At 42.6% G+C, this 12,020-nt stretch overlaps 2 protein-coding genes across 11 annotated transcripts in view; one reads left to right on the forward strand and one right to left on the reverse strand.

The window, feature by feature from the left end:
- LOC140469556 (uncharacterized) overlaps positions 1-12,020 on the reverse strand; it is a 95,327-nt gene that overhangs the window by 18,581 nt on the left and 64,726 nt on the right. The gene's annotated exons all lie outside the window — the stretch shown is intronic.
- The window catches only part of LOC140469552 (uncharacterized), a 42,778-nt gene continuing 37,944 nt past the window's right edge, over positions 7,187-12,020 (forward strand). For 5 of the 10 annotated variants that reach the window (XR_011956154.1, XM_072566171.1, XM_072566170.1 and 2 more), the window contains exons 1-3: positions 7,187-7,244; positions 7,824-7,919; positions 8,941-9,036. The gene's annotated coding sequence lies outside the window, so the exon portion shown is untranslated. The other 5 variants (XM_072566169.1, XM_072566167.1, XM_072566168.1 and 2 more) reach the window with 5 other exon arrangements.

Below are 12,020 nucleotides of genomic sequence, written 5' to 3' on the forward strand. Positions count from 1 at the left end.
GGGTGGGGAAGGAAATATATCTCTGACTGGAGGTGGCGGAAAAGGCAGAGGATGCTGTGTTGTATCTGGGGTTTAGTGGGGTGGAAGGTCAGAACCTTGGGGGTTCTGTCCTTGTTGCAGTTGGAGGGGTGGGACTCAAGGGCAGAGGTATGGGAAGTGGAGGAGATGCGCTGAAGGGCATCGCTGACCATGTGGGAGGGGATATTGTAGTCCTTGAAGGAGAAGCCCATCTGGGATGTTCTGGAGTGGAATTGATCATCCTAGGAGCAGATACAGTGGAGGCAGAGGAATTGGGAGTAAGGGATAGCATTTTTACAGGCGGGCTGGTAGAAGGAGGTGTAGTCAAGGTAGCTGTGGGAGTCAGTGAGTTTGAAGTGGATGCCCACATTGACTCGGTCACTGGAACTGAAGATGGAGAGGTCCAGGAAGGGGAGGGAGGTGTCCAAGATGGTCCAGGTAAAGTTGAGGTCAGGGTGGAAGGCGTTCGTGAAGTTGGTGGACTGTTCAACCTCCTGTGGGAGCATGAGGTGGTGCTGACACAGTCAACAATGTAGTGCAAGAAAAGGTGGGGAATGGTGTCGGTGTAACTGTAGAAGATGGACTGTTCCACATACCCGATGAAGAGACAGACATAGCTGGGATCCATGTGGGTGCCCATGGCTACCCCTTTGGTCTGAAGGAAGTGGGAGGATTCAAAGGAGAATTGTTGGGAGTGAGGACCAGTTCAGCCGGTCGAATGAATGTGTCGGTGGAAGGATACTCAGTGGGTCAGCGTGAGAGGAAGAAATGGAGGGCTTGGAGGCCTTCGTCATGGCAGATGAGCATGTACAAGGCATCATGGCGGATAGATGTGTACAGGGTTAGTGTTGACTGTGATTTGGCAGACAGATGAACAATATTTATTACAGTCAGCAACAGAAATGAATGGCTTTATTGAAGCAAATTCCCAGATTTATTCCCTGTCTCACAGTGACTGGGACTGACTCGGCTGCTTAAAATGTGAGCAAAAACCTAAAAATTCTAATTGAAGCTTGAGTTTCAAAACAAGTGCCGAAAATGGAAATTAATGTTCTGAAGGATTAACAGCTGAGAAGTGGAAGGTGTAAATGATATTATTTGTAATTGGGAGCAATGAACTGGAACCTTGGGATTTTCTAGGTCACCTTAAAATTGAGGTTCCAGGTGGATTTTGTCAGTGTGAAACCAGAAGCTAAATGATGGCTGGTCAGCTCGGGTAACAGCGCATAAGACTCGTGTCAAGAGTACCACTATTTTAGAATTTCACATTTTGAGGTAAAACCTAGCTTTTTATTCCTCCAGCAGTGTCACTGCTTAAAACAGGGTCCTTCTCTAGCTTCTTTTATTCAGATACCAGTTTCCAGTTTCTGAGTGAAAATTGTCTCTGCTTCATTGGAAGTGCGAGAGACAAGTCTGTGGGTGCAGCCGAAAGTACAATGAATTATGTCACATTCAAAGGGGCAGGTTCCACTCAAACCCTGCAGCAACCAAACTGTTCAGAGTCACAGAATGATAATGGCCACTTCCTAGGGGGACTGACAGTGGTGGCTCCACGTCACATGGAGTTGAACCAGAATTAACTGATTCAAAAGTTTTCGGCGGAAACTTCAGGGAACTCTCCCTGAATGTTATCCAGTTCACAAGGAAAATGATCTTCTTGTGTGAATGTGTGGGTTCATTCTCAGTAATGGAGGGGCAGGATTGAGAAGTTACAGTGTGGGACAGAGGTGATCTGGCTGAACAATGATGCTTTATTGAACATCTGCTTCTTTTTCCATTTCCATCTCCCTCTATCTTTCAGCACCTCTATTTTTTACTGAATCTCTCCTGTACTCCTCCTTCATACTGAACTCCTCTTTTATTATTTCCTCTGCTGCCCTTTTCCAGTCTCAAGATTTGTTTCAAACCTGTCCCACCTCTCACTTTGCCCAGTTCTGGCAGACGGTTATTGAACTGAACAATTAACTCTGTTTCTATCTCCTTGGATACCAGATGATCAAACCCCTGTGCCCAACATTAGAAGCAGCAAGATTTTGTGACAAGAACAGCAATATAAAAACCAGAAGACCTGGGAGTACGATTAGGCTTTTCAGCCCATCTAGTCTGCTCCGCCATTCTATGATGTGGTTAGTGACCCTATTCTCCAGCCTTCTCCCCGCAATACTTGATCCTCCTGGATTTAGGATCCAGTCTCTTTCACAGTGTGGGTCCAAATCTGGCCCCCTCCACATGCGCTGGCAACTTGTGACACCGTCTCTGTGTGTGACTGAGGTTGGTTTCAGTCATGCACAACAAACTTGATCTGTCCTGAGCAGAGCAATCCCCGCTGGGTGACAGCTCGATTGGGTCAGTAGCCCCGCTGTTTTTCTGTGGGGTAGTGGTTATCATGTTTAAGTCACACGCAACAAGTCCCCGCTGTGATACCGGGCAGAAACAGCACTACTCCTTCATTATCTGAACAAGATGTGTTGTTCCACTTTTTGATAAATGTGAACACAATTCATTTTTATATTGCTGTTCTCATCACAAAGTTGTGCTGCTTCTAATGTTGGGCATAGGGGTTTGGTTAGAGAGGTTCGAAAGACAGTGAGAATCCACAGCAGCTGTTGCCAAATCAAAGAACAAGGATTTTTGCTCCCTTCACATGGGGCCATTCATAAGGAAGGAGTTTCTTTCAACTGTGTTCCAAGGCTGGGCAGGAAGCCAGTTTCTGCTGGCAGTGGGAGATTGGAGAGAGTGGGCTTAAATTCTGCTGCATGTCCTTGTTTCACTCCGTGCGGAGCCAAGGAACAGACAATCATTAATGGGTATGTTTTGAATCCCATTAAATGTAGGTATGTGGTCACTCTAATTGTTTGATCTGAAGTAATGAAGTCTTGTGCTTGGATGGTCTGGAACCACTAACCTTTTAGTTATGCTACAGAAACTGGTGCCAATCAGCAATGCAAAAATCCCCCAAAGCAGGGCGTTAGCAGAGTTCTGAAGGGCTGTTGTATAGCTGAAGGTCTCACTATTTTAGAGTCTGTCACCAATTTTACCTCTTTCATCACCAAGCATATCTGGGACCTGAGGAGCTGCAAACAACCAGAAGAAAAGTAAACATCACAAACTTGAAGTTGCCCAGTTCCTTCAATGTGACTTCCTAAGGTACATCACTTATGATTCTGGTATTTATTCCACAACTTGATAGAGACTGGAGTTTAAATGTAACACTTTCGACTGCTCAGTCAAACTATCTATAATTATTATATAACAGGTATAGAATCCTTTGCCATTGTACCAGCCTCCACCAATTCCTCTGACAGCTGATTCCATACATGCAGCACCCTCTGTGTGAAAAGGTTGCCATTTGGGTCCCTTTTAAATCTTTCCCCTCTCACCTTAAACCTACTCCCTCTAGTTTTTACTCCCCAATTTTGGAGAAAGACCTGGGCCATTCACCTTAACTATGCCTGTCATGAGTTAGCTAGTTGGCTAATTGGTTTGTTTGTTATACAGTGTAATGCCAATACCATGAGCTCAATTCCAGCACCAGCCATGGTCACCCCTCTCAATCTCTCCCCCTGCCTGAGGTGCAGTAACTCCCAGTCCAAATCAACACCAGTTGCGTCTCTCTCCAAATAGACAGCAGTGGTGACTTTATCCTTTTGCTTTTAATCTTTACTTGCCCCATTATTACCTCCTTTGGAACTGCACCATGAAACCTTCTGTTATCTAATCTCTTCTAAACTGCAGTTTATCAAAGACATCCAGTTTACCTTTTTCCGTTCTTTTCACCTTTCCCTCTTTTATACGCTCACACTGTGCTACATAACTAACATTACTCAGTTCTGATGAAAGGTTGCAAAAATGATGTTTATATCATAGTAGCCGTCTCAGCAGATGGTGACAAACTCACTGAGCATTTGTATTTTATTTCACCATTTCTCTGGATAGGCAAGCCAGATATATGAAAGAGAAAAAATACTTGTAGTGAAAGACTACTTCTACATTAAATGACAGTAACCCAAGGATGTCTAATTGTAAAAGAGAACTCTGGATGCATAGAGGAAAAATTGAGGAAACTGGTTAGAAATACTGCAAATAAAATGCTGCATAAACTCAGTACAATCACAGCAAAATATATTACGGCTATCCATTTAACACAAAGTGGAAATAAGTTTGTAAGTAGAAGTATTCAAGAGGGAGAGTGAACACAGGAATAAGGCAAAGCTGCCATTGTCCCAGAGGACTGTTCTCTCATTTGAGAGAGACATCTGGTGATGGTGACTACAGTACACCCCAGGCAAAGGGCGAGATCAAGAAAGTAGGACCCTCATGGTGATCCCAGTAGGCACAAGAACTGAACCCATGTTGATCACCTTAATCCACTTTATAGCCCAAATGTCCAGCCAACTGGTCCGGAAAAGCACTGGTCAGGCAGCATCTGAGGAGCAGGAAAATCGACTTCCAAGCTGGAGCCCTTCATCAGGAATCAGCCAGCCTTTCAAGCCTGTTCTGCCATTGAATAAAACCATGACTGATGTGGTTGTGGGATCAACTCCGATTTCCTGCTCTGCACACTGCACCACCCCACCTCCCCTCGCCTCCAGCTTCAAAAATAACCCTAGATTCACAGTGTAACAAATATCCAACTTGGCCTTGAATACATTCAATGATCAAGTCTTCACTATTATCCAGGGAAACAAATTCCACAAGGTAACAAGCCCTGGGAAAAAGAAAATCTGGTTATCTCAGACCTCATCATTATACTCTGTCCTGTGTTCCAGTCTCCCCAACAAAATGATGCACCTTCCCAGTAAATATTATTAAGTCCTCTCTTTAGATCACACTTACAGATATGAGTAAATATTGCCAATCCTCACTTACCTCTGGAGAAGATTACAGTTGACCTTCCAGAACTGCTGCAGTCTGTGTGATGAAGGTGTGCCTACAATGTTGTTAGGTATAGAGTGATCAAATTATCATGAAGGCCCAGTGATATTTGTCCAAATGAGCAACAATTAGTATATTTTCACATTTTTGACGCAACATTCTGATACGTTACACAAGGTTGTCATAAAACAACATTTGACACCAGGCATATATGGACATATTAAGACAAGTGACCAAAAACTGTGCCAAAGAGGTAGGTTTTAAGGACTATCCTGAACAAAGGGACGTTGAAAATCAGGGACGTTAGGGAGTAAATTCATGAGCTTATGGCCTTGGAAAGTAAAAGCATGTATTATGACATGGCAATTAACCTTCCCGTTAATTAAACCAAACACCCAGAGAAGCTCACCTTGTAATCTGTTAAAATATCAGTGACGGAGAACTCCAAAATCCTATTATTTGAAGAAAATAATATCAATTTATTCTTTAACTCTAAAAGTGAACAATAAACAACAACTAATTACAACTCTTTGCACTCCTTTCTCTTAACTGCTTATTACCTGCCTCCAACTCTATAACAATATACTGTTTCAATAAAACTTATTAAAATGACATCAACTTAATTTCAAAATCACAGAGTGGCTAACGTCTTTGGTGTCTTCCTTCTTCCAGCTGAAGATCTCCTTGGGTCATCTTCTTTCTTTTTACTGTGAAGATGTTTTATATGAAAAGGTACTTTTGATAGAGTGTGTTCCAAATGGCAGTTTCTCTGTCTGACTTTCAAACTGTTTGCCTTTTGTATACCCCCAAAATCAAATCATCTTAATGGTTTGATGTGAGCAAAACAATAAATTCAAATTTGATTGGGTTTTAGTATCCTGAGGCATAATTTAAAGTGATTGGTTAAATTCAAATTGTTGTCTAAACAGCAACCAACTCAGGTATCCATTTCACAGTCAAATGTTACATACTTTCAATTGTCCAGTACACTCTGAGACTACTGTTCATATGACAGATGCTTGTGAGCTCTCAGTTCAGAACAGCAGTACACACCTTCAACTTCATAACACATGTAAAAGGTGAAAAAGGTTGGGAGAATTGAAAATTGGAAATCTACTGGAGGTTGGAATTCAGGGAGAGCAAATATCTTGTAATAAAAACCGAAAGAACTGCAAATGTTGGAAATCAGGAACACAAACAAGAATTGCTGGAGAGACTCAGCAGTTCTGGCAGCACTGATGCAAGGAAAACAGAAGTACCATTTCAGGTCTAGTAACCCTTCATCAGATATATGTTAGAGGACTGAGAGGCTGGAAGGGATTAACAAGAGAGGGAGGCATGATCGCAAAATTCCAACAAAAAAATAAAAATTTCAATATCTTGGTGCTTTGTCACCCAAAAAAATGTATATACTAATTAGCACAGGGTGAATAGCAGTGGGTGCATGTAAACACAGGCAGCAAATTTTTAGATGACCTGAAAATTACAGGCAGGTGGAATGTGGAAGTCCAACCAGGACTGTGTTTAGGGAGATCAGTCTAGAGGTAACAAAAGAACTGGATCAGAGAATGAGATGTTACTAAGGTTGAAATATACATTGGTTTAGGGGATAGGGGATATGATATGATGATAGGGGAATATGTGGTTGGAAGCTCATTTTGGGGTGAAATATTTCAATTGTGTTTTGAACAGTCTGGTTCAGACTCAGCCCACCAGGGAGTGGGATGGAATCAGTGGTGGATTGATATTTAGCATTATCTGATTAAATATCTACACCCCTCTGCAGACTTGGCATTAGAACTGAATTGTGAACCAGCTATCAGCTTTATTGAGACAACGTGGAAAATTCTATCTGTTGTCAAGCAAATGATGGCGATAAACTCAGACAGCTATTTCCAATTCAACGTGGGTTATATTGCTCATGTCAATAACTAGACAGAAGAGCAGTGAGAGAACTTCTTGTAGCTTTTGTAGCCTCAGTATTCAAACTTTTTCTCGTTCTTGCGCTTTTACCTTCTGATTCTAGTTGCTTTCCAGGGCACAAACCCTTCCTAATTCTAAGAATCTCTTGTCCATGTTTTTCCTCTGATTAACCTCCCTCTATTCCCAATCATAATTCACATGAACGCTCAACTCACTTAACTATATTCCTTATTATTCTGTTTTCCTATGACCTCATGACTGCTATGACATTTATATCATCAACGTTTCTCTATTCGCTGACAGAGTAGACCAGGCGGAGGCGGCTGGTCCTCCAACCAATCAGAGTGAACGGGGGGGCGGGACCAGTGCAAACCATGTGATCGACCCACGCGCTACGCAGTATCGTTCTGACCAAGGTTAGGGCAAAGGTACGGTTAAAAAAAGGTAGAAAACTCGAGGGAAGTGATCTTAATTAGGGCCGAGAGTTTTTACAAACACTTGGCGCACATCGGAAAACATAAATTTGAAACGACCAATCCCGTTTTTTCAGCAACGAGAAACGGCCTCAGATGGCGATACACCCGAACAGCTGCCACCATCTTTATTGAGGGCAATGATTCATGGGACGCATGCGCAGCTGCCAACTTTGACGGAGTGAAAACTGCAGCGACACGCATGCGTCACCTCTGGTAAAGAGTGATAAGAGAGGATTTGGATAGATTAAATTCAACCAAGAAAAATGTTTTTTTTTATCTGACTGTAAGATCGTAACAGCTAACGCTGCTCTGATTCACTTCTGTGCTCCTTGATCACTTTTTAGATCTGTTTAGTATTTTAATGTTACTTTTACTAGCTTCATTCCTCCACAATACCTTTCACAGTCAAGAATTTTTTTTAGCGAGAGTCCATTTCTCTTCTATTTCTGACCATTAAATTCTGCACCATTTTCTTTCCCTTTAATTCATTTTGTGCTCTCTGAAACATCAACTGTGTTTCTCTCTTCACAGCTCCAGTGATCATTGCAAAAGACCTGGGCCTGTGGAGAAGGTGATTGTTGTACTGCAGTGGTTCGTGTGGTGATGGTGTTCCCAAAGCGTGGTTAGGTAAGAAGTTACTAATCATTCTTCAGCAAAAGTGAAGAGTTGATAATATATGTTCAAATCAACAACCATTTGTATTTTTATTATGTTTAGAATTTCACTAAAACATGAAGGAACTTTTGACATGAGTCTACAGATAGAGATATTAACTAAGGTGCCCAAAATATTGCCAAATATGTGTGTTTTCAAGAACATCGTAAAGAAGGAAAGTGGGTTTGAGGGGTTTAGGATGGGAATTTCAGGCTGTTGTTTTCCTGGCAACTGTATAAACAGCCACAATACGTGAAGCAAAAAGTAAACAAATTGTTGGAATCTGAAGCTAAGTTGAATTCTTGAATTTTGTGTGGTGCGGGTAGATAAGGTTAACCACAGCCAGGAATTTAATAATGGGTGAGAATTTAAACATGTTGCTTACAAATAGGTGCCGTTGTTACAGGTGTTAAAGTACAGATTTTAGACGGCCCAAGGAACCCACTTGTGGACTCTGCCTGTAAGCCTCTCTTGGTTCATCCCGAAGTTCCCGCCTCAGGCGACTGACTTTGTGGAGTTTGCACATTCTCCCGGTGTCTGCGTGGGTTTCCTCCGGGTGCTCCGGTTTCCTCCCACAGTCCAAAATTGTGCAGCTTAGGTGAATTGGCCACGCTAAATTGCCCGTAGTGTTAGATGCAGGGGTAAATGTAGGGGAATGGGTATGGGTGGGTGGGTGCGCTTCGGCGGGTCGGTGTGGACTTGTTGGGCCAGAGGGCCTGTTTCTACATTGTAAGTAATCTAATCATCGTACTCTTTGATAGTCTGGAATACAAAACCTCTTCCAGACAGTTTAATTTTAGTCATCCCCTTTATTTACCAATAGCATCACTGTTACAACATAACAGTGATACCATAAGCTTAACTAACTCAGTTCTAATAACCCAGGAGAGTAGGATATTGCTCTTAGTTTAAGAGCCCTCGCAGGCTACTCTGTCTTACTGTTACAACCAGGCTTCCTTTATACAAAAAGTACTACATGTTCTTAATTAAACAGATAACCGTGAAAGACAATAATTCGTAAGGAAGAGAAGTTAATTGACAGATCTGTGTGTGCTTGACTGATCACTCCAGGCCTTGAGCTACCCATCAGGTGAGAAAAACAAATCCTGCCAAGTTAGGTATCTGCTGGTGAGAAGTAAAGAAGTACCAGTCTAAATTAAGTGGGAGATGTCATAAGGTAACCTTGCACAGCTCACATGTCTGATACCATTGTTTTACAAAATGGCTCCTTAGCAAGGAGGACAAATTTCTGAGCATAAAATGGCTTCCTGACAGGTTGTGTCAGAATCTCTTCAATGTTAGTTTAGAATAATTTTGAGCTGGGAGAAGACTTCTTCTGCTTTTTATCTTAAGCACAGAATCATTCTGTACTTGAGACTGAAATATTACTGCAATGTTGTATTTAAAATGATTAATTAGTCTTGAATTAAGCATGCCTTCTTTTCAAGGTTGTGATTCAAATTCAAATAAGACGTAAGATCTGACTAGTTAGAATTGACAGTGGGGCAGTTATAGTTTGTAAAAACAGCAAGTTAAAGCACTGTCTCTCTCGTGTCCTCTTCAACTCTCAGGTCAGGGACTTGTAACAGAAAAGGTATTTTTCCTTCTGTGTCTGCCTAGCTTGCAAGGGGTAATAAGAATCCATTATAAATGATAGGACCTGACCATCAATTACAAGGCTTTTGATGATACCGACTTTGGTTCCAAAGTCAGAATCAAACGCTGTTATTAATTTCACAAGGAAACAGTCGTGAGTGTCATCACTCGGTGTCCTGTTTACACATATTTACTGATGTTAAGGCAAATTTTTTTCATTGTCTTAGAGCATCCTGTTATCAGTTAGTGAGAACAGATGTTTTTATCTTCTGCATGCCTTGAGTTACCTGTTTTTTTTTTTCTGAGCCTCCCTGACTGTCTATTTTCTAGTGTGCAGCAAATGTATTCTATAATTCAACATTATGTTTTAGTCTAAATGTTTAAGGACAAAGTTTTAAGGCTATAGACTTTCTCACAGGGGTGATGGGTGAACATGTTTTTGTACAAGTGAGCACATATGCAGCATTTTTAGATATTCCTGTGATTACAGGAAGGCTGAACGTATTTGGCTGGCCAGGAGTGTGTTTGGAAAATTAGGTCCAGAGATAATGAGCTGAGACTCAGTTGGGTCAGGTAATGTCTTTGAATGAGTGCGGGATTGGGCTGTCACCCTCACCTAATCTCTCAAATTCAGTTAAAAATCACACAATACCAGGTCCCTCAAAATCATGTCTCAAATTGAGCTGTTTGTTAAGCTGTGAGTCAAGTCTGGAACAAGTTCAGGAACTAAGTGGTCCTGGCAGCACCCAAACTCGGCGTCACTGAGCGGGTGCTGCTGGATAGCAATGTTGATAACACTTTCCATCACTTTACTGATGATAAACTGTGGCCTGATGGAGGGGAAATTGGCCAAGTTGTATTTGCCTCTGTTTTTGTGCTGAACATACCTGAACGATATTGCACGTCGTTGGTAGATGCCAGTGCTGTAGCAGTACAGCTTGGCTTGCCAAGATGCAAGTTCGAGGGCACAAGCCATCAGTATTATTAGATTAGATTAGATTACTTACAGTGTGGAAACAGGCCCTTCGGCCCAACAAGTCCACACCGCACCCGCCGAAGCGCAACCCACCCATACCCCTACATCTACCCCTTACCTAACACTACGGGCAATTTAGCATGGCCAATTCACCTGACCTGCACATCTTTGGACTGTGGGAGGAAACCGGAGCACCCGGAGGAAACCCACGCAGACACGGGGAGAACGTGCAAACTCCACACAGAGTCGCCTGAGGCGGGAATTGAACCCAGATCTCTGGCGCTGTGAGGCAACAGTGCTAACCACTGTGCCACCGTGCCAATATTCCAGCAATATTCTTGCCGGAATATTGGCAGGGTCCATAGCCTTTGCACTACTTGTCCATTTTTTGATATTATTTGAAGTGAACCGAATTGGCTGAAGGGTGGTATCTGTGATAGAACGTAGAACAGTACAACACAGCACAGGCCTTTCTGCCCTCGATGTTGTGCCAAACTTTTATCCTACTCTAAGATCAAACTTAACCTACATCCCCTATATTTTACTAGCATTCATGTGCCTACCCAAGAATCGCTTAAACATCCTAATGTATTTAACTCTACTATCACCGCTGGTAGTGGGATCCACGCACCCACCACTCTCGTGTGAAGTATCTACCCCTGACATCTCCCCAAACCTTCCTCCAGTTATCTTAAAATTATGCCCCCTCATGATAGCCACTCTACATATGCCTCTTAGCATCTTGTACACCTCTATCAAGTCACCACTCATCTTTATTCACTCCAATGAGAAATACCCTAGCTCCTGCGACCATTCATCATAAGACCTGTCCTCCAGTCCAGGCAGTATACTAGTAAATCTCGTCTGTACCCTCTCTAAAGCTTCCTTCTTATAATAAGGTGACCAGAACCGAACACAATATTCCAAGTGTGGTCTAACCAGGGCTTTATAGAACTACAGCATAACCTCACAGCTCTTAAATTTAGTCCCTCTGCTAATGAAAGCCAACACACCACTTGCTGTCTTAACAACCATAATCAACTTGGGTGGCAACTACGAGGGATCTATGGACATGGACCCAAAGATCCCTGTGTTTCTCCACACTGCCAAGAATCCTGCCTTTAACCCTGTAATCGGCATTCAAATTTGACCTTCCAAAATAAATCACTTCACACTTTTCTAGGTTGAACCCCATCTGCCATTTCTCAGCCTCTGCATCCTGTCAATATCCTGTTGCAACCTACAATAGTCCTCCATACTATCCACAACTCCTCCAACCTTCATGTCATTGGCAAATATAATAAGCCACCCTTCCACTTCCTCATCGAAGTCATTTATAAAAATCATAGACAGCAGAGGCCCCAGAACCAATCCCTTGGTCCACCACTGGTCACCAAGCTCCAGGCTGAATACTTCCCATCTACTACTACCACCATCCCCCCCCCCCCCCCCCCCCCCCCGGGTGTTCTGTGGGCCAGCCAATTCTGTATCCAAAAGGTCAA

This window comes from Chiloscyllium punctatum, chromosome 49 (assembly GCF_047496795.1).
Source record: "Chiloscyllium punctatum isolate Juve2018m chromosome 49, sChiPun1.3, whole genome shotgun sequence".
Classification (NCBI taxonomy): Eukaryota; Metazoa; Chordata; class Chondrichthyes; order Orectolobiformes; family Hemiscylliidae; genus Chiloscyllium; species Chiloscyllium punctatum.